Source organism: Betta splendens, chromosome 14 (genome assembly GCF_900634795.4).
Source record: "Betta splendens chromosome 14, fBetSpl5.4, whole genome shotgun sequence".
NCBI classification, from domain to species: domain Eukaryota; kingdom Metazoa; phylum Chordata; class Actinopteri; order Anabantiformes; family Osphronemidae; genus Betta; species Betta splendens.
The window spans coordinates 15,200,859-15,221,697 of NC_040894.2; the positions used below are offsets into that span (position 1 = coordinate 15,200,859).

General features: G+C 43.6%; 1 protein-coding gene across 2 annotated transcripts in view; it reads left to right on the top strand.

The window, feature by feature from the left end:
• pknox2 (pbx/knotted 1 homeobox 2) overlaps positions 1-20,839 on the top strand; it is a 68,951-nt gene that overhangs the window by 16,710 nt on the left and 31,402 nt on the right. The gene's annotated exons all lie outside the window — the stretch shown is intronic.

Consider the following 20,839-nt stretch of genomic DNA (forward strand, 5'->3'; position numbering starts at 1 on the left):
ATTATAATATAACGTTGTATATCATGAAGATCATGAAAGGAGGACTTCTGTTTGTCCCAGAGCTCTGCCTGAACTGGTTCCAACAGGCCTGTGGACAGATGTGCATGGCTTCTGCTGACTGAGCAGCCAGTGGCTGACTGTAACGGTGTGCAGCGTGGCCGATCACTCGGTTCTTATACTGTAAGGTGCATTTTACCTGCTGCAGCAAAGACAGGGGCGCTGAGCATTGGTGGGGAATGAACCCAGCATCTGGAGATGCCTCTGGGTTCCAGACTGTGGGCAGACGTCTTAGGAAGATTTGACTTCTGACGTTAGCAGTGTTGATCTTTTCCAACCATCACCACAGCAGTTCGGATTTCACTCATTTGGTTGAATGTTGGAGCGTGTCTTTTTTGAAAGTGCAAACAAAAGACAACGGCCAGTCCTTCCTAAAGGCATCGGCTACTGTAACTGTGTGTTGTACTAATGGACCAGGCCATTATTTGCCTTAAGTTGCAGCTACAGTAGCAATGATGTCACCAAGACAAAAACAAGAGCTTGTTTGTTTGACTATAAAATATCATCTTGCTTTCCGTTTTCACCCCTATATTAAAATGACGTCCCGTATCAATTCAATTCAATTTAAGACCTTCAATTTAAGATGAAGGAGAAGAACTATATATATATATATATATATATATATATATATATATATATATATATAGACACGTGGCAGCTTGTAGTAGAACTAAGACAGTGCTCTCTTTCTACACATGGGCCAGGCTAATAACTGCTGGTCTCTATTTCGCCCTCCCCCCAAAAACCTCCACCACGATTCCCCACGAAGGATTGTTTTACGCTTAATTTTGTTAGACCAAATGAAATTTTCCTAATTAAATCTCCTCCTGGTTGGAGACCCCTCCACCGCCGCTGCGTGCGTTGCACCGCTCTCTTCGCTGCGACTGTTTGCAGTGACAACTTGGACCTTTTTGTGTCTAAAGCAGTGTTTTTACAGCAAGGACGGACTTATTATACATTTTAGTTTTACAGTATGTGTAATTAAGACAAGTGATTGTAAAATGCAACTTCTTAAAATCTGATATTTAATATTCTAATCTTAATTAATGTAAATATATTTCTCCTCAAATACACAATAAATTGTTGTCTTCTTAAATAGATAATAGCTAGTAATAACTAGTGTAACACTAATTAGACTGTAGCACAGTAGCCAGTGGTCAAAAGGCGAATCCATGTCACAGGCCTTCACTGATAAAATGAGCACATGTTCCAGATCCATGTTCCCAGTAATAATCCCTGTATTAGCTGTGTAGTAGTGCTAAAGGGGAAGTGCTGCAGGGTGGGACGCGCACTTCAAGCAACGTGTCAGAGGCCATTGTTAGCAGCGAGTGCCTGTCCTGCCATTGTGGTTGGTCCTCGGGGACTCTTTCAGGACTATTACGGGAGTCAGCCTCCTGTCTTTGTGTTTGAGCCCTGGACTCCCAGTGCCAACCCCGCCGCTTGCTTCTTCAGCCAAAAGCTCCATTACACCCCTCACCCCCGTCCTTCACATACCCTGTGGTCGTTGTAGTTCAGCTGCCCCATCCTTGACCCTTGATGCAGACACACACACGTGGAAGCTCCAGTTCTGTGTTCTTTAAATGGACGGTGTACCCCTTTAAGAGGGGAGTGTTTTCCTTGTGAAGGTCTATGCAGATCAGGTTTCTGCCACCTGTCATTTGGGTGAGGAGGCAGGAAAAGGGGGAAAGCGTGGATGTGGGTGATGGTACACAGATACGATGCCATGACAATCTGGCACCAAGCCTGCAACCTGCTCGAGATGCACGGATTCAGGTCTTTCAGGCCATGAGACAGACAGAGGTTAATATGCAGCAATTTGAAGCGCATTTTGTTTTGCAGTTCTTAAAGGAGGAACGATTCAGTGACATCTAGTGGGAGCCTTGAAGATTGAACCCGGCTCCTACCTGTCCCCAAGCCCGTTTCCAAGCTGGACCGAGACTATGGTGGCGTCAGGTCTAAGAGTGATGAAATGATGAGGATACTTTGCATCTTCAGTGTGTTTTCCTTCCTTCTGTTTTACGTTTCCTCTCCTCAGCTGCTGTTCAAAGTTGGCACAATATGGCAGCCTGCGAATTCCCTCTGTCCATAAATATAAACGGCTCATTTAAGACAAAGAGAAAAACATAATTCTTACTATTACTGGATTCTGTTTATCCACATTCACACCAAGAACCACATATACACAATATGTCTACACATTTACACAAAGACTGTGGGTAAGATATGATATCACTGTATTCAAGTACAATGATTAACTGACTTTACAGGTCAAACTATTTTATTTGATAAAATATTGGTAATTGTGCTTCATTGTTACCTTTAATTAAATATTATATAGTCACAAGAAATATTAGAAGCAGGAAAAAAAATCAAAAGGAAGAAGTTGCTACTTCATTGCAACATAAAACCAGAGTTGCATTGACGACAAAAGGGACATTATGATCAAATGAAAACATTCCACTGGCGAGACACAATGTAGAAAACCTAATATCAACCTAATTTTCAAGACAAACACTCAACACTGGGTCTCATTGTGCCACACATACAGAAAGGATTCATTCGTCTTCCTCTTGAGTGAAACTCATGTGCTCAGAGTGAGAAACGCAAAGGAAACCACACACGTATCAGCTGGAGCTGCTGTTAAAACTATAGCTTCCTCATGCTTTATAGACATGTTAGTCATTTCCCTGCTCGTCTCACATTAGAGGTTGTCAGACTCCACAGTCTGCAAACTGGTGACCAATTAACATAATGCAATAGGTTCAGGCTCTACTTTGGCACAGACACAAACCTGTGGTATTTAGGTGAGTTTGAAGCCGATCGGTGCTAACACGCTCACGCTGACCTTTTCGTTGCACCAACGTGGGGTCACGCTTGTGCATTTTGTTATTAGCTTCACTGTGTGATCCCATATTTCCCTCCATTATGCATACTACCGCTATGCTTACCCATCATGCTCTGCTCCATCCATATCCATTTCTCCCTCGCCCGGGCTCTTTACCCTACCACCCCTAATTGTAATTATGTTGATTTAACTTAGACACATGCGGCTCCCCTCCCTGCCATCTGAATGGAAGCTTATTAGTTGGAATATTTTTTTTTATTTATTTATTCCCATTTCTCAGGGTCCCTGTCGGCATTTCCAATTACTCTTGTCGTGCGGCTGTAATTGCCTCCATGCTAATGGCCGCCAGACAATCGTGCTAAATGAGGTGAGGCCGAGAGGCTAGGAGCCCGACTTCATTAAGAGCTAATGGGATTTTATAAGGGGGACTGAAGACCCAGCTCATCAAAAACAGGGAGATGGAAGCAAAACAAAACAGATGGAGGGGGAGAGCCAGATCACAACTTAGCCGCTGCTTTTCCAGTCGCTCTGATGAAAGAAAGACCAGGTTACTCGTCGCAGACCACTATCTAATTATAGGGAGTGACAATACGACTGTGGAAAAGGACTGTGCAGTAATAGTGTAAAAATATACACAATGATAAACAGATACATGTTCATAATTCGACTGCCCAGCTGAACATGAAAGGCAGCTATTTTTATGCGCCTTGGGCTCTTGGACACTGTGTCAAGGCAACTTTATTTTTTTGGCAAAGGAACTGCATTAGATGTGGATAAATTATATATTTTGGAAGTGAGTGGACAGCTCTGTCCAAGTCCTCCCACGCGTTTCACACTTCATTTAGACAGAGAAACTTAGATGGGTGCAAACATAGACGCATGGGTGGATGTGAATATGCAGCTTGAACACGCCAGGAGAAAAAGCAATAATATGTAAATCTGCATATGGGTTGAAAGCTAATCAGCTAAGACATTCAGCAGATTGTATCCAGGCTATTGTTCTTTTTGCTATGATTCTATGATTCCTATGTCAATCTGTGTTTTATTGGTAATGTGGCTCCAGCCAAACAAGAGCAGAACGCGAGGGCCTGTAATTGTAACGGATCTGTGTTCAGACCACCAGACCCACTCCTCATCGGCCTAATGATCCCGTACGGATCTGTCTGCCCTTGGAATGTGTTGAAAAGCAGCCATCCGTCCTTGTGAAATCGCTCTGTTCCCCAGTGGAATATGGCTCCATGTACGTTGAACGACTCGCCGCTCTGTCCTTTAATTTGCTGATGGTTTCAGCTCAGCGGATGCTCCCGTCCTGTCGATGAGGCTGCTGCCAAATCACCTGAATAAAACAATGCGCTCACCTACTGAGCAGCTGACTGTACCACCACACGGGGCCGTTCTCCGGCCCTCAGGTGTCACAGGTCTGGGAGCATCACTGGCGTAAAGGCAACTGCTGTAGTGTGTGAGTACGAGGTACCAGCACGTGTGACACACGCTCCACTGGACTGAGATCTGGGGAAACATCTTGTTGTTGTTGTTTTTGATTTGAACAAACATAATTCATCAATTCCTAGTATTTACATGTGTCAATCAAAATTTTGGAGGCAAGCTAATGTATTGTAGACTGAAGGCCATGATGCTAACACACTAATACAAGGTTTCTTAAAGTTACAGTACAGTATAAAACATTTGCTGCAAAAGATCTTATTGTGGAGAGTTTGATTCTCGTGTTACAGTTAATTTGAGATTTGTATCGTAATATTAAATATGTGTGTACCTCTATTAACACCATAAAACTAAAGTTGAAATCATGAAGAATTGCTCAGTACAATCAGTCAGATGCACCTAATCATTTGTGCTGTGTTTTTGTGGCCTAACGCCTGGCTCAGACTGTGCTGTTGGTGCGGAGCCCGTTGTGCGTTTGACTCTTTGGGCCTCGAAGGAACAGCTGTCCTCCAGCTGCCATCCCCTGCTTGTGGAGGGGGAGTTGAACGGGCCCAAAGCTTCCTGGGTCAGAGCCCTGGTATGTCTCTGTGGCAACTGGAGCTGGGAGCGTGTTGGTGGTGCTCTGGTGTGTGTGTACAGTATGTGTGTGTCGTAGGGGGTGGGGAGGAGTGCGCAGAACAGTCTGGCCAACGGGGAGGCAGAACACAGGGGCTTGATCCTCATCCGCTTTCAGCCCGGAGACTGTCGGCATTGGCCATTTCCATCAAACACTATGCGACACAGCCACAGTGCGTACTTTCCTGAAGCACATTGTGAAGAATATTATTCTGTGTCTCCCTTCTCCTCTAACTGCTCTCTAAGCTCAACACGGGGGAATGTGAAGCTCCCCAAACATAGCACGATGTTGAGAAAGTAGAAAGGGGGGATGGGGGTTGGGTGGGGATGGGGGTGGTGGTGGTGGTGGGGGTGGGGTGTAGTCAAAAGACGAGGACGTGAGTTTAGGAAGAAAGACGAGAGCGCAATGGTGAGAGTTTGAAAGAAGAGGGGGGGTGGAGGGGGGGGGGGGGGGGGTGAATAGAACAAGGAAAGTGGATATGTGGAGATACTTTGGCTTTGGCCCCATCAAAATAATGGCCGTCATGCTCCTTCCTCTCCCTCTGTCTCGCTCACATTCTCACAGGCTTCACCGTCAGAGCCCAAACCTGTTCAATCCAGTTCAGTACGTTAAAAACCAGTTTGTTTACAGTTTGTGTTAAAGAACAAGTTATTTCACTCTTTGCTGTAACTTAAAAATGCATTAACATTTGAACAGAAATTCAACAACAGGTTCCTTTGAAAGTTGCCATCATTGTTTTTTTTACTTTGATTTATATCCAAGATGCCTTCACTTACACTTTCCAGCCAGCGCATATTATTACAGTGGTGGCTCCGTCCTGGCAATTATCGTATACTGTAGAATTTTACACTTTAACTTGAAATTTGTGCGCCCACCAACCTTCTGTGCAAACACATTTGATAAAACAGCCCGAGTTTGTGTTGTGCCTGGTGAGAAGCACAGTCTATTACAATAAGCTCGCAAGACAAAAGCACAGTAACAGGTGTGAGCGGTGACACATGAACAGTGCGCATTGGCAGATCAAGGTGTGAGGGAGGAGCGTGTGTGTGTGTGTGTGTGTGTGCGTGTGTGTGTGTGTGCGTGTTCACAATAGAGCATCTTTATTGATATTTAGGTAGAAACTCCCCGTGTTCTGGTTATAGCACAGTTACTTTTATAACTATTAGAAAGTTTATCATCATTTAAGACCAACAGCAGACTGACTTTATACTGTATGTGAATGTATGCTGTGTTATTAGGAGCACGTCATAGGATGTCATAAATAAAGAAGTAGCAGTGGTGAGAAGTGTACAATGGGAAGTTGCACATTATGAACATACAATCTGAGGATAATGCTTGTATCTATGTCAACTCCAGCTCCCTCCCTTCATTCACATGATAACTGGATATGAGCTGGTTTTCACTGAACCTTCTTACTGTTGTGGCTTTTGTGCTTATTTTCACAACTAACAACAACTTATGCTTAGCTTGTTGTGGGATTCAGCTTCTACCAGTGAAAGGGAACTGGTGGGAAGGTTTTAGTGGGCGTAGCTTTAGTTGAGCTGGAGGAGGGACGAGATTTGATTGACACTTCCTGGGCCTCCTTACTATGTCATAATGAGTCATTTATCAGTTTGACCTACAGTATTTATTTATATGAAGGACGCAGTCAGTGGCTTCAAGTAGACTAACACATATAGAGGAAAAACCTGTCGACGCAATATGCAAAACCATAAAATAAATACAATTCTACTTATTACGTAAGTGGAGTTATGATCAGTTACCGTAGTTTGATAGAATATCAATGAACAATAGCACTTTGAAATAACTTCCTTTATAATTGTGTGTATTTTATATTTCAAAAAATCTTTACAAAAATAAAAGAATTCCCACAGACCTAATTAGAATAGTAAAACATGGTTTAGCTTAACTACTGTACATTACACCTGATACTAAATGTAAAATAATAAAATAAATCACGTGAAATTGTTTGATCAACAAAAAGATTTGTGGCTTTTCTGCTTTTCTAGTTCGATGTCTTAAAGTTTTAGAATTTCATCAATGCACAAGTGAAAATATGAGGGACAAAAGACAAAAGAGGCGTCAAATCTAAACGCGATATGTTCTCCCTCTTACTCACAAGTGGGTCCTTTCTGGCCGGCTGATGACAGGAAAACACCAAACACAGAAGGGCTGGAAGGTGTTTCCATAGAAACAGACCTCATGTGAAAAGGTCACTGCGAGAGGTTTTTCTCTGGAAAAGCCAGGAGGATTACAGAAGGTGGGAGTCAGACAAGAACAAAAAAGCTGCTTTTTTCACCCATTCATTTTTTAGACGCTCCTCTTTCCCCCTAACAAATATTCTCACAATGATAAAAAATGTGGGATTTAAATAGCCCAATTACATGGCAGCGAGCGGTGAGAGCCCGCTCTCCTTTTTATTATTATTATTTCTTTATTCTCTTTTGAAGTTGGGAATTGAAAAGGCGCAGTGGTCGACAGCCAGCGCGTTGCCCGAGCTTTGTGTTTCGCTGCAGATACGTCGCCCGCCTGCCCCCTCAATCACTGGCAGCTTCTTCCCCTCTCCCCTCCCTCTCAAGTCATTTTAATTAAGTCAGTCTCACTGGCATGGTAGGCAAAGATAATTGGAGAGGGTTTTTGGATGCCATTTACTCTAAATGATGCCTGTTTCTTCCCATTCTTTCGCCTTTTCTCCAGTCCCACAGCTCCTGCCTCCACCCCCCACCCACCTTCCATCTCCTGGCAAAGACTTACTTACCTACCCCCCCCCCCCCCCCCCCCCCCCCCCCCCCCCCCATCTTATATTCAAATGTGAAATATGGATTAACCTCCTCTGTGTGGCTGAGGGGACGACTTCCTGTGAATTGCAAATTTTGGCCAACACTGCAATTTATTTGAAATGGCAAATCAGGGAAAGCAATTTACTGGAAATGAGGAGGTTCTTTGAACTTTCCTCCCTTTGAAAAAAGTTTGTGTTTTCTCATTGCATCCGCCGAACGGGATCTTATAGAAACGTCGGCGCCGTGCTTTCATGAAGAAGTACAATTCTGAGAAACAAGATGGGCTTTGATTCACGACTGCGCTTCTGTGAAGGAGGTGCTGGGAGATGCTTGGAATACCTGCAGGAAATTGGATGTTGTGAATGAAGTTCAGCTTTGCAGTCATGTCCCTGTATTACTTCCACATGGTGGAAGCACTTTATATTTACTGATGATGCGCTTGAGCAAGCTACTGTTAATGTGTGTGTGTGTGTAAATGGCACGAATGGTCTTCCACCACATATGGATTTGTACATATGGCCATGTTGGCAGCATGATCGCTGCTTCAGTGGTCCATGCTGGACGTCGACCCCATTGGCTTTGTCGACGTGTGTGAGTGTTAAGTGTGTGTGTGGGGGGCTCCCTCTATCAATCAGGTACGGCTGGGCCCAGCTGCTGAAAGGGGGCTACAGTGGGCCACCCATCCAGCCGGGCGCTCTGGGGAGATCCAATGTCCTCAGTGCCTTAATGCAGTCCAGATGTCACAGAGAGAGAGAGAGAGAGAGAGAGAGAGAGAGCAAAAGAGAGAGAGAGAGGGAGAGAGAGAGAGAGAGAGAGAGAGCAAAAGAGAGAGAGAGAGAGAGAGAGAGAAAGAGATGGTGGCATGAACGTGAAATCGAGGCTGAAGTGCAGAACCTCCATCCAGTTCTTGGACTGTAATTCTGAATTGTCGTCTTCCTACAGCGAGGTTGTTGTCGATGCACCTGCAGGTTGGTTCTGTTGATCCATGAGTATTTACATATGCGCATTCCTTGCTTCGCCTTCCTCCCTGTGTTACATCTCCACACTCACTCATCTGTAAGGGGGAATAAAACATTTTGCCAACTTATTTCGCATTCATCTGATCTCCTGAAAAAAACAGTGTCAGTTCATTAAGTTATTAAGTTATTACACAGTAAAGGTTCTAACTCAGCTGTGAGTGAGTGAGTTCTTGACTTTTATCCTTTGCCTCCACTAAACATTATTACTATGTTGTTTTCTCCGTTGGTTCTCTCTTTTCCATTTACCTTTTCTCCACCTCCACTACCAGCGCTGCCTTGGCCTCCTGCTGAGCCCCTGGTACCGCTCCACGCTGTCGGCCGGCTCCGTCCTGCTCCCGTGGCATTTCAGGGGAAATTTAATATGAGTTTGTTTGGCATTTCCCAGCATTCCATTCAGCCGGCTCTTTGCCCCACTAAGACTAAGACAAACAGAGGCCGTGCAGTCGAGAGCAGCAAACACCGTCGGTGCTGGCCTCCTTATTTGATCTGTACATTTCCACTTCATTTTGGTTCGTTCCCGTCTGACATGGTCCTAATTCAGCTTCATCCTCTGCTGCACTTTTATGGTAATTTAAAACCATGGTTATTAACAGGTTCCTCATATACTGATGGGGATGAAATACTCACCATGTTTATGAACCAGGTCGATTATACTGTAACTACAAAATCATTTATCTTTCACCATGGCAAGAATGTGCATGTTGTTTCAACAGGGACGATGTGGTCACCCAGCATCAGCTCCCTCACACACGCATGCGTTTCAAGATGCTTCCAGATGTGGTGATGTTACATCCTGGACGCACTGGGAGGACGGGAACAGTTCAGCAGATGAAAGGCACTCAAAGGTCCGGCAGCAGTGTTCACTCACAGTGCACGGAAACCAGTGGGATGCTGGTATGAATGTCTGCAGTCTGCAGAAATGCGCTCAGAGCTGGTCTTTTACAAAGCCTCTCTGATGTGGGCAAAAACGCCACGTGACTCAGTGACAGAATGCAGAGAAGAACAGGAAGGACAGGAGGTGTGGTGCAGACATATGGCAGCAGGTGTCTCCACCACAGAAGGGCCTGTTTGCAAAGCTACGCGTAGCGGAGGCACCTCGATGCTCTGCATTTACATTTGCAGAAGAGTTCGGGTTTTGGACCCAGTTAGAGGTTGTCTGTGATTCTTTCAGCATCAGTGGTGACTTTCGTATTCAGCTACTGTGGAAGTTGGACCGGTCGAAGATTATTTGGAACTCTGTGTAAGTAGTATAAACTCAGTATGACCTAAACATAGTGAATCATAATAAAATATATGAACAAACACACAGTAGTTTGTCCAAAGCCTACAGGATCATTTTACATTCATCTGATCCTCCTGTACTTCACCTTCAACTTTTTGCTTTGACCTTGAACAGCTCCAGCTCAAGCCTGACTCGCTGAGCTGCCAGATGACTGTCTGCTGTGAATGCTCCGAGAGTCTGACCCGTCACTGCTCTGGCTCGGTTCCTCGTCACGGCCTTGTTGTACAGTACATGCCAGTCTGCTTAGTCATGTCCTCCTGTAGTTCTGCCTGAAACAGGCTGCCGCCGGGTCAAACTTACATCAAAGTGAGCAACTCCATTGCCCCTCACTCTAACCATCACATATAAAGGCAGACGTCTAACCTTTGCTCTAATCTGAACCAAAACGCAGTTCTAACCTCAGCCCAAAAATCACACACACACACACACACACACACACACACACACACACACACACACACACACACACACACACACACACTAGCCACCCACCTGCTAATCCTCTTCTCATTAATCCCCCACAACTCTCATTCAAATATTTATTCCCTTCTGCTCAGCTCATTGTGAAAGTGTGTGTGTGTGTGTGGGGGGGGGGGGGGGGCATATAAAGTGATATTTCATTGTCAGATTTTTAACATACTGCAGCACCTTCACAGCTGCTCCAGCCTCATATAAAGTGAGCGAGATAAGGTCCTATCACACAGCAACGCTGTTCAGCTCGACAGATAATTGCAAACATCCTGTACTCACATCCAAAACAGACAGAAACAGCGATAACAGCCAAAAAATGAGATATTAGTGTTAGACCACTGACAGTGACATCATCTCTGGATGAGGTTTACAGAATGGGCTTTGATCCAGTCTGACTTTGGTTTTTACAGTAAGGACTGTCTTTCTGCTGTGCATTAGCTGTGTTCCCATAGTAACATCCTATTAATACAATAACTGCAGGTCTGTTCATGACTCGCCTGTGAAGAACACGTCAACTGAATCAGTGTAATGTTGCTTGTGTGTCACATAATCTGCTTGACAAACAGGTTTTCCTAAATTGATGGAGGGCATTTAGCCTATTTTCTGCTGACTGGAACCTTTCAGCTGCTGTCGCTCACGTTCTCCTTGCTACTGTCGCTGCATGTCTTTCATCAGCAACATAGGTTCTCACTGATGTCATTGTAAAATGTGATGGTACTGTGATTGTGAACAAGTGGACTATTTATTATTAGTATGATTGTATTTAGAAACTCTGTATTGGTCTGTTTAATATTTGAACTTAAAGCCACTGGAGTGTCTGCACTGCTGCGTCTCCATGACGCCTCCATCTCTGTTACCAATGATTGTTTTAGCAGCAACGTCTAGTTCACCCAAGTATGACTTGACTTGAAGCTTGCATCATGTTGAGGGTGACATGTGCAGTTAATGTTGCTGTAGGTTGTGCTGTGGCAGCTTTTTGAGGAAGGGACCAGGATGCACATTCAGGTGTGAAGCTGAGGTTTTCAGATGCCATCAGATTAGTGGGAAGGAGTGAATGCATCAATCGCTCTGGTTGCCACAAACTGGACACATGATGCAAAACCCAGTGCTGCAGCTCTGTGCCTTGTGCGTCCACTGTACTGTATAAACGTCCTAAGAATGACATACAAAGACTATAATCACAACCAAATTGTATTGTCATTTAAACACTAAGAAATCATTCGGACGTTCCCACATACAGATATGTTTTCTACAAACACATGATCATGTGGTACCGGTGCTGCACCGTGTCCAGACGCTCAGAACTGCACGTGTCCCAATCAACAGCTGTCAGGAGCTGCTGAACAGAACTTGTAGGAGACTCTGGGACATGGAGCGTAGCCTAACGAGGAACTGTGGCACCACCCTCAGGACAAAGGTTAGAAGCTTTACCCACAGTGTGGTGAGGATCATGGAGCCATGAACACATCTGACATTTATTCCCTCTGTACATGTTATTAATCAGGTCAATTTTATTTGCAGAGATTAGAAATCTGACATCCTCAGGATTTCTAATACAGCAATGAACCCGACTGCATTGCCTTGAATTAAAGTTACTTCAGTATTTAACTGAAACAAAACAAATGATGCCAGAAAAAAGTGAATGTTGTTAGTCTATAAGTGGTTATAAAACACAACCATGTTCTGTTCTCAGCAGCTTAAGTTGTTGGAGGGATCCGTTCGGCCTCAGTGTGATAAGACAGTATCCATTAAAAAGTAATAAAAACAGGACCCGTGCAGATACATCTGCAGATAAGTAGTGTGTCTGTGTGCCAGCGCACATGACAGGAGGCGAAGGACGACCTGAAGAGTCGGGAGAGAGAAACAGAGCAAAGTGTCTGGAAAGGATTCAGCAGGAAACTCTTGTAGATTACGTTTCCTCTCTGTGAGCTCAGCCAGTCCAATTTCAGACTGAATTTTTCTACCCTCTGTGTTTTGATGATTATCAGCTTAGCAAAGGAAACTCTTCTTCAGTGTGTCTGTGTGTGTAAGTGTGTGTGTGTGTGTATGTGTGTGTGTTTGTGTGTGTATGTATGTGTGTGTCTGTGTGTGTGCGTGCGTGCTTGCGTGTGTGCATGCGTGCGTGTGTCTGTGTGTGTGTGTATGTATGTGTGCTTGTGTGTGTGTGTGTGTGTGTGTGTGTGTCTGTGTGTGTCTGTGTGTGTGTGTGTGCGTGCGTGCGTGTGTGCATGCGTGCATGTGTGTGTGTGTGTGTGTGTGTGTGTGTGTGTGTGTGTGCACAGCATAGACAGTTGGCCCAGACCATTTTCAACCTCAAAATGACTTCGCCGTTCGTCTTGCTGTCGGCTGAACACAGAAGCATACAGTGTTTCTGCATTCAACTATGTCCACTTCTCAAAACAAACCTACGCGAGTCTCATTTGTGTTAAAGCAGATGACTAAGGCATTATTGATTGAGCAGTAGTCACCTCTCCCACTGTACTATTCAGCCAACCTGAGCTCCTTGATGTATAGTTAAACATCTCCAGTCCAGTTTCAGCTCTCTGCTTGTTTTGTGCCCGTCCCCCCCACTCCACCCACTCTGCTCTTCCCAGGAGCGAGAGTGTGTGCGTGTGTGTGTGTTGGTTTTAGGAAATGATGTCTTGCCAGTTTGTATAAATTTATCTTAGACACAGCTGAAACAGAAATAAGTCTGTGAAGCAGGCTGACAACCATTTGGTTCTGCAGGATGACAGAAGCAACTGTAGCCAATGAAAAGTGGTTTTGGCACAACTAGTATGCAAATTTTTTTGATTATTGTGAATTATGTGGCGGAATAATCAATCAAGGAACCACTTGCATAATTATGCATTGATTTCATTCTTGGGCCTGAACTCATTCATATAATGCTTCACCGGCATCATGTGTTCAAATAGAATTCTAAACAATCTAAAGGTTGCACTTTACATTTAGTTCAATATTTTGTTCATAAAATAAATAATACAATTAGGCATATTTTGTGAAATTTAATGATTTTTGCTAATTTGTTTTTGTTTATTTAACAACTAACACTTATCATTGGTTCTATATGTGATTTTGGTAATAAAAACAAAACAAAAGTAAAGTTTACAAATCAGATACCTCTTGACTTAGTCACAATCATTTATTTTCAGCTGGGAAGTCTTTTTATCTCAAAGCTTATATATTTAGCCTCTTCACAAAAAAAATAAAAACCTTGCTTCATCATAATAGGCTAAGGGCTTTTAGCTATGCTAATAAGGTTATTTGCATGCAAACCCTCTGTCCTTAGGGGATTACAAAAAATTCTACTGAACTGTAGTTTTACCACCAACTATTTTATTTTAAACTTTGGTTTTAAAAGCAGGATGGAAAACAATCAAACCACACTCTGTGATATCCAAACAAACATTTGCATAAAGACCAAGGAAAAGAAAAGACAAGAATTGCAGTCAGACTGAAGCGCTGACGCCATTGTCAGCAGTTAGAAAGAAAGCGGTGAATCTTGCAAACTGCTTCACCCGAGGGAAATCCTCGCGTCTTCATTACTGCTGCAGGGAATATTTGAATATGTGAAGGACATTCATTAAGAAGTTCAGTAGGAAAGCATCAACTGGAAAGGTTATGAATTTACATTCAAGCATAAAATGTCATTGGGAATTGATAAAGACGAGTCTGAGGGACCTTCGGAGTGAGAAGAGGGAAATACTGAAGGAAAGTAGCTTCTTATCAAGCGTTCTGTTGCAGTTTGATTACACTTTAAAGCAGCAGAGTAAAAACTTGTTTTTCTGTTCCTTCCTGCTGAGCTGCTGAGCAGTGAATTTGTCTTGATAAAGACTGAATCTGAGATTTGCAATTAGTTTGTGACTGACTTGTTTTTCTTGTGTGTTTTGGGAGAAAAGCCGAAGGACGAGGCTTTACAGGTTTTGAAAGAGTAAGAAATCGATTTAAGACAGAGGCGCCGCCTAATGATTTATCATCATCACCCCCTAAGGCCTCCAGGTTGACGGCAGAGGATGGCGGCGTGTCACAGTTAGCCTGCGAAATGCCACGCTGGAACCAGGGCTTTCATAAAGAACAGCAGCAGTTTCAGTTGTTGCCATGAATATTAAAATACATCTTAAGATTATTATAACATTTTAATAAAATAATGACTTAATAATAAAAATAGGTTTGGATGGGATGTAGTCTTATACATAGATGGTAATACATGAACATGATACTTAATACATGAGGACATAGAAATGATCTGGGTTTTGGATCGCCCACTTTAAAACCATTAGTAGTTGTCTGCTGCTACAAGTCCTCCTACTGCAGAAATGTTGTATCTGTCTGAAGGAAACAAGGAAATATTTACTGGATGATCTCAATACATGCAACTCAATGAAACTCTTTCCTGAATCCTATCTTTCGGGGCATATTGAATGCATCAGGACACGGGTTTTTACCAGGCATCGCTCTTGTACATTAGCCATAATCTCAGGTTTGACCAGAAAACAGAAAAATCAGCCAATGGACGGATGTCTAATTTTTAATCAACAGGGACTTCAGACGGTTCATCACTTGATACGTGTTCTTCTACACAGATGCTTGAATGTGGTCTTCTGTATTTCTATTAGTGGAAAGAATCCAAATTCATCACAAAAGAAAGGATTTTATTTGTTCATTTCCCGCATGCTATCAACCTGCTCATCCTGCAACCTGCACAGACCTCATCACATGACGGCTAATTTGTACAAAGACTTGTGTTCACGAGTGCTGCATTTGGTTAAATAAACACAGACCTTTAAACTGATAAACTGACAGGCTACGGGCACCGCTGACCTCACACAGCAGCAGTGTCTACCATGCGCTCATTAATTCTCTTTTTTGCAACACCTTGTCTTCTTCTTTGAAGATGAGAAATCCAGTATCATTAGCAAAAGCAGCTGTAGAAGCTAACATGCTAGTTCCAATTAAATGAACAATCCCCAGGTGCAGACAGCAGTAGTTTAGCACTGAGCCTCGTAGAGCTATAAGAGCACATGCAAACGTCTCCGTGAGACCGATCCTCCCTCCCTCCCAACACGGTGGACGGCCGCCTCGGCTGTGATCTCGCCGCACCCTGCTCTGAACTAACAATGTCCACAGCGATGTTCAAACGTCCTCCACCCGGCTTCAAATCTGGTGGGCAAGGATGAGTCCAAACAACAAGCGCGGATGAATAAATGATACTGTATGAATTGTAAAGTGTGCGGGTGCAGGGCGAGGAGCGCGTGGGGGGGGGGTGCTGCTGGCTCAGGTTAATGAGGTGGTCTGGGAGCGAGGACTGGGTCTCCACTGTAATATGTGTGGAGCCCTTTTTAGCCTGGAGGCTGGATTTGTAGCCCTATAATTCCACGGGTGCGACTGTCTGTGCCTCTGGCTGTGTTTGCAGTCCTGCACATGTGTTTGTGTGTCTGCGCATTAGGGCAGGAGACAGAGTGTGTGTGACGCTTCGCCGTGTCTGCGCTCAGCGTCTACACGAACATGTGTGTGTTCCCATTTTGTGCGTTGAGCCCGACCACACGTGTGCACACAGCCCCTCCCCCCTCCCTCCCTCGCCTGCCCCAGTCTCATTACCATTCCACTCTTCCCTCCACCATTTTCCTCAACGCCATCAAGGCCTCGCCTCCTGGTGTTTGCATTGTAAATCAGGCCTGACAATAAGGCGATGATTAGATACTGCTCATATTCAAAAACACCTGATTTATTTATTCATCTTCCCCCTCTTGCAGGGCATCGAGATTCATATTATTTGACCAAGGTGACACAGACATTTCTAAATGTTATTCATTGCGGCTGCAAGTCAACCTCTTAAACAACAAACTCAGACAGGACAGATTAAATGAGGTTTTGATGGCTGGAGGTGCAAGTGGCAGCGCGTCCACACAAGCAGATGAGACAGTGGAAGCCTCATTTCTGATCAGGTGTCAAATGGGCTTAATTGAAATCCACTCTGTATTCATTTGTTTATGTTTTTATTGTAACTGCTCCACAGATTCAGGAAGCGCATGCCAATAATAATGATGTGCAGTATACAGTATGTAAAGCCCTTTGCTGGCTTGAGAACGCATGCCCTGAGATCAATTTAGCTGGTACTTTACATGTAAATACACTATCGTCCACTTGAGGTTGTATGGGTTTAAGTCACAGCAGCAGGTCCACACGCTTTGATCCTTATTCAAATAGCTTCTACAGTGTGAAACTGGTAGGAAATGTCGTTTGTCGACCTGAATAGACTCATCAGGGCTGAGTTGAGGTCTGTGGGTTGTTGGGATGTAATGGTCGCAACTCTTGCTATGCCCCCAGAAATGGACTGTTATGAGTGGCTCTGTGATGGAGGTGTAAGGGGGTTACGAATGGGGCAAACAGGAACTAGAGCCGCGGTGGGGGGGGAAAGGACTGCCAATGCCCCCAAACAAAACCAGAAACACGACCCGCAACAGACAGAGAACAGTGACAACAACTGAAAATCACTGCAGAGCAGGAAAAACTAGTAAGAACTTGTGAAGAAATCTAAACCTGCAACAAACCGAGAACAATTAGACACACAAAACAAGACAAACCTCAACACTGGACAACACCACAATGTGCAGGGTAACATGTTACAGTAGACAACGAAGCCACAAAGAATGTGCATTAACAAGACTTCAACAGAACATAGAACAGGTGAACCAAGTCAAAGCAATTACAGGAAATGAGCAAACAAGACATGAAACAAACCAGGGCCCCCTGGCAGCGTGGAGGCAGAACTGCAGCAGAGGGCGCTGCCTCAGGGCTACAGCTAAGGGGTAGCACTGGGGGGAGGGGGGGTCTGGCTACTGCTGTGAGAGAATGTACAGTTTATGAAGTAGATCACACCCAAGAGGGTGAAATCGACAAAACACGCGCGCACATTCCACATAGTAAAATCTCAACATTGTTTGGTTGTTGCTGTCATTGTTGTGGGGACTGCAGCATCACTCTGGTTGGTTGCTTGTCTGGATGCTATAATGTAGATGCTAACAGAAGAGCAATGCTTCAACAACATCTAGACGGCAAAATCACAGTTCTAGTTTGTAACAAGAATTCAATAGAAATACGATGAAGTACAATGAATTAACCTGCAAACTGAAGCAGACATAAAAAGGCCTTGGATGAAATAGAGAGAAACGACCACATTACACAGTACATGAGCATGTATGGTTTTTCATCAGTGCTGGTGCTGAAGCCAGAGCTGGACAGGACCACTAACCTTCCAGTGGAGGACCATTCCCTGAGACTCGCTGCAGAAATGAGCGGTGAATAGAAGCAGAGAATCCGATGAAAGAGGACAAGTGCCTCCAATCCAAATTCACAAAACCCTTTGATGTTTGTTGGAATAATTTTATGCCTACTTCTCATTTTCCATTTTATGCTTGCTTTTGAATTTTGATTTTGGCTATAGGCGTTTTTCAACTGATCTGCATTATGGAGACTGTAATAATTGAAAGACCTTTGTTGGGGAACAAACATGTCATTTGTCCTGAAAATGAATTTTAAGACTTATTGTGTAACTTTGTACCTTAGGTGACATCAGAAACAGGGGTTGTCGGAATGTTATCGTTTGCTATTTCCAGATGAGGTTGTCTTTTATTTCCTTTTTAGTTTTATTTGCTGTCTGTTCAGATTAAATGTGTGTTTGTGCCTCTGCTGTGTTCTTGTCCGTCTACATTCATGCTTCAGCCGTTGCGGTTTGTCGTGTGCTCGTGCCTCATGTTATGTTTTAGTGTCTTTATCTCTGGATGCTGGATTTCCTGCTTAAATGTGGTGTTCGGTGGCTCGTTCCTTCGAGGGATGGCGAAACTTGAGAGGCCGCCTAAAATACGGTGCAGTAATTGGAGTTGCTTTATCTCCAGTCTCATCAATTAATGTGCAATTTTCCATTTAATCACTAACACGCTCGCTGCATTTGCAATTAAAATGAGCACTGATAACAGAGGAGATGCCTTTCAGCTGATAGCAGTTGGAATGAGCACAGAAAGCAGAAGACGCAATCAGTACACAAAATGACATGCACATGGCTCACAAACAAGTGTGAACACAGTGCAAGAAGTCCTGCTCCTGCAGCATGAAGCTGCACAGACACACACACACGCACGCACGCGCACGCACACACACACACACACGCACACACACACACACACACACACACACGCACGCACACACTCACGCACGTACGCACGTATGCACGCACACACACACACCCACACACACACACACATGCCGATTGGCTGCCGAAACTCCAAATTAGAAGAATCAGTGGATGCTGGCAGCACGGCCGGGTTCAGTCGCTTCTAGTCCAGGTCCGGTCTGGACTGTTCCAGAACGAGGAGGTGCCAGGGTCTGGGTGTCTAAATGTGAAACTAACGGTAGCAACTGGAGATATTCAGGAAATAGTATTAGTAATATTTGCCTGTACACTAGCAGAGCTAGAAGGTGTCTTTTGACTCTTTCTAACTTACACACACATGGGCCAGTGGGCAAAGACCCCTCGCTCTAGTCCACCTCCTGCGAACGCCTGCTTTATGTAAACAGGGCCATCACTCGCGCAGGTACTGTGGTCACTAACAGTAGGTACTACGGTCACACATGTACTATGGTCACGTACAGTAGGTACCATGGTCATGCAGGTACTATGGTCACGTACAGTAGGTACTATGGTCATGCAGGTACTATGGTCACGTACAGTAGGTACTACGGTCACACATGTACTATGGTCACGTACAGTAGGTACCATGGTCATGCAGGTACTATGGTCACGTACAGTAGGTACTATGGTCATGCAGGTACTATATGGGGTGCCAAATGTAAAAGTAGCACCTATAACTAGTTTTCTCACATTTAACTAAATGACACAACATGTTTTCTCACATTTAGTTAAATGTGCAAAAGTCTAAATGTAAATGTTAAATGTAAATGTTAAATGTAAATGTTAAATGTTAAATGTTAAATGTTCGCCAGTTAGTTAGCTAACTAATTCTCCACCGGCGCCACAGAAATATTCTTTTTGCTTAACTCCTCATTAATGGTGTTTACGACAGAACGGCAGTTTGAAGCGGAGCCTCAGCCCGCACACCTGCCGTTACAGCCCGTTCAATCTCCCCCAACGGGAGGGAGTCGGAGCTGGCGGCCATGATGGCTTTGACTTCAGGCTTCTCTTCAGTATTTTCGTGCAACGATCCAAAGTCAGATGTGGGCGGAGCTATTGACGTGTTTGAGTCCGAGTCACTGATCTAGGATCATAGGGGGTGGAGTCTACTTAAATATTCAGTTCGATCATTTAACATTTACATTTAACATTTACATTTAACATTTACATTTAACATTTACATTTACATTTAACATTTAGATTTAACATTTAACATTTACATTTAACATTTAACATTTATATTTAACATTTAACATTTATATTTAACATTTACATTTATATTTAACATTTACATTTATATTTAACTTTTACATTTAGACTTTTGCACATTTAACTAAATGTGAGAAAACATGTTGTGTCATTTAGTTAAATGTGAGAAAACTAGTTATAGGTGCTCCTTTTTACATTTGGCACTCCATAGATACTATGGTCATGCAGGTACTATGGTCACACATGTACTATGGTCACGTACAGTAGATACTATGATTACGCAGGTACTATGCTCCTGCTGGTACTATGGTCACACAGGTAGTATGGTCACGTACAGCAGGTACTATGGTCATGCAGGTACTATGGTCACACATGTACTATGGTCACGTACAGTAGGTACTATGGTCACGTACAGTAGGTACTATGCTCATGCAGGTACTATGGTCACGCAGGTACTATGGTCACGCATGTACTATGGTCACGTACAGTAGGTACAGTACTATGATCACACAGGTACTATGCTCATGCTGGTATTATATACTATCGGCTTTCATCACAAGCCAATGCTGTAACAAGTGAACCACCAGGGAGAGACTTTATGTCTAGAAAACAGTGTACAGTATGTTCCACTGTTCGTAATACATTATAAGCCACAGACACCGCTTCCAACTGAAACAGGGCCCCTTTGGGTTCTGACTGTATGTGTAAAAAAACGGAGTTCTGAATTTATGTAGTGAAAAAATTTGAGTTCTGACTTTATGTAGTGAAAAACTTTGTGCGTGCTACTGGTCATAATATAATATGAGCTACTGAAAAAATAACAATAAAATTAGTATTATTGTATTTTAGTTGTATTTCCCAGTAACACAAACTATAATTTTTAAAATAAAATCACAACTCACTAGTGAGAGCATGAAGTCAGCGAGAGA